The sequence below is a fragment of the Colletes latitarsis genome, unplaced genomic scaffold, assembly GCF_051014445.1.
Source record: "Colletes latitarsis isolate SP2378_abdomen unplaced genomic scaffold, iyColLati1 scaffold0146, whole genome shotgun sequence".
Lineage (NCBI taxonomy): Eukaryota > Metazoa > Arthropoda > Insecta > Hymenoptera > Colletidae > Colletes > Colletes latitarsis.
In genome coordinates this window covers 20001-22500 of record NW_027488496.1, presented here as the reverse complement: position 1 = coordinate 22500, position 2500 = coordinate 20001, and the positions used below count along the sequence as shown (strand labels likewise).

Sequence of the window (2500 nt, the reverse complement as noted above, 5' to 3'; positions counted from 1 at the left end):
GCGGCCATCGTTGCTCGCGCGACTAACGACGACCAGCCGAAACGGCTGTAGTTTATCGCATCGATTTCATCGAGCAACCGATGGACGCTGCCGCGTTCGTTCGTAAATGAATAATATACATACTCATGGCTAACTTGAGGCGAATAATCGCAAACGACGACGCGTCGATTTTGCGGCCATCGTTGCTCGCGCGACTAACGACGACCAGCCGAAACGGCTGTAGTTTATCGCATCGATTTCATCGAGCAACCGATGGACGCTGCCGCGTTCGTTCGTAAATGAATAATATACATACTCATGGCTAACTTGAGGCGAATAATCGCAAACGACGACGCGTCGATTTTGCGGCCATCGTTGCTCGCGCGACTAACGACGACCAGCCGAAACGGCTGTAGTTTATCGCATCGATTTCATCGAGCAACCGATGGACGCTGCCGCGTTCGTTCGTAAATGAATGTTATACATACTCATGGCTAACTTGAGGCGAATAATCGCAAACGACGACGCGTCGATTTTGCGGCCATCGTTGCTCGCGCGACTAACGACGACCAGCCGAGACGGCTGTAGTTTATCGCATCGATTTCATCGAGCAACCGATGGACGCTGCCGCGTTCGTTCGTAAATGAATAATATACATACTCATGGCTAACGTGAGGCGAATAATCGCAAACGACGACGCGTCGATTGTGCGGCCATCCGTTGCTCGCGCGACTAACGACGACCAGCCGAGAAGGCTGTAGTTTATCGCATCGATTTCATCGAGCAACCGATGGGCGCTGCCGCGTGCGTTCGCCCGATTGCGCGTGAAGTTACTGTTCGGAACCAAGAATATACGGGTGTATTATACCCGTTTGGTCGCAGCCACGCGCAAAGGCTTTTGAATGTACTGTACGCCCGGCCGTCGAACGATGGTTTTCCGTCATTCAGGAAACAAAAAGAAACTTTTGTCGTCGATATGGCGCGTTCAATCCTCCGTCGATACGCTGGTCGGAGGTGCGAACATCGAATATTTTTAAAGCAAAGAACAAGGAGCATTTTTAAATACAAAGAGAAAAATTGTAAATTGTATATGATTACCCTGAACGGTGGATCACTTGGCTCGTGGGTCGATGAAGAACGCAGCTAATTGCGCGTCAACGTGTGAACTGCAGGACACATGAACATCGACATTTCGAACGCACATTGCGGTCCACGGATAAAATTCCTGGACCACGCCTGGCTGAGGGTCGTTCACTTGTCCTAAAACTGCTTGCGTTGTTCTCAGATTCCCTAACCCCGCCGTCGTTTACCTCTCCTTTCGGGGAGATGGCGAAGAACGTTTCGGAGCCGGGTCGATGAAGAGAAAGGTATCAACGTACGAGCGAGAATTTGGGTATTTCGTTGGCGTTTGTCGCTGGACGTACGAAAAAGAATAAATATTATATATTATTGGCAAGTTTGCGCACCCCTTGCGTGGTGAGGCAGAGATCAGTCTGGACTCGCGCGAGTGTTTTACGGCGTCGTGCGTCGTGTTGTCTGGAGTATCATCACGACCGCCCGTTAAAGCACCGCTCCTACGATTTCTGACTTTGACGGCACTAAAAACCACCGTGGGGCGCAAATCGCGTTTCGTACAAATCTAATGATTACCGGCGCTCCCGACGTTGCCCGAAGTTAATAATTTATGCAAAGGAAAGAGAAAATAAAGCGTATACTAGTTTTGGAGCATAACAAAAAGGACACTGGAAAGAAATTTGACCAAACACTGATAATTATGATATGTAATATATGCCCTACCACGTGAAATTTGTGGTATCCGTCGGTCGTCGTCTTCCTCTCTGTTCGTTCGTACAGCCCCAGGGAAAAATGATAATTTATCAAACGAATCGGACGATCATCCTCTATGGAGAGGCTCGAACGAACACGACGAGAAGCGCGATACGAACGGAACCCAAAAGAAGGGATATACTCTGAGAAGTTGGTCGCCCCATGTCTCTCTTTGTTACGAATATGTATATCGATTGCGAGACCGCGCGTTTAGCCGGTCGTCCAGTCCACGAATGCTTTTCTTTCGAACTTACGGTGGACTTTGGTAGACTATCAAAGAATCAACGAAAATCGGATCGGGTAGTTCTATCATAGACACACACCGTGGTTCTTCTTTAATTTGAAAAGCGACGGAAGGACGTTAAAAGTAATCAGCCGGTTACGCCTAGCGAGCGTTTCGCATCGAACGAATGAAAAACTAAGACAGAAGGGAGACACTTTGGCGAGGCGCTAAAAACCCATCATTGATATCCTTTTCTCCGAGAAAGCAAAATGCTATTATATGCTATCGGAGGACGCGGAGAAGTAGGAGGTGGTGGTCGATTCCATATATACACCAGGTTCTTGTTGCTCCGATTCGTTACGGTGTACGATTTGTTTTTCTTTTTTTTTTTTTTTCAACTAACAAGTTTGTTCGACGACCTCAGAGCAGGCGAGATGACCCGCTGAATTTAAGCATATTACTAAGCGGAGG

The 2500-nt window shown here is 48.1% G+C and overlaps 1 non-coding gene and 1 pseudogene across 1 annotated transcript; both read left to right on the top strand.

Moving 5' to 3' along the window:
• Positions 1-1074: 1074 nt before the first annotated feature.
• LOC143351376 (5.8S ribosomal RNA) lies at positions 1075-1229 on the top strand. Its single transcript, XR_013081706.1, has one exon. It is a non-coding gene; the product is annotated as a 5.8S ribosomal RNA (ribosomal RNA).
• A 1215-nt stretch (positions 1230-2444) lies between these two features.
• The window catches only part of LOC143351378 (large subunit ribosomal RNA), a 10525-nt pseudogene continuing 10469 nt past the window's right edge, over positions 2445-2500 (top strand).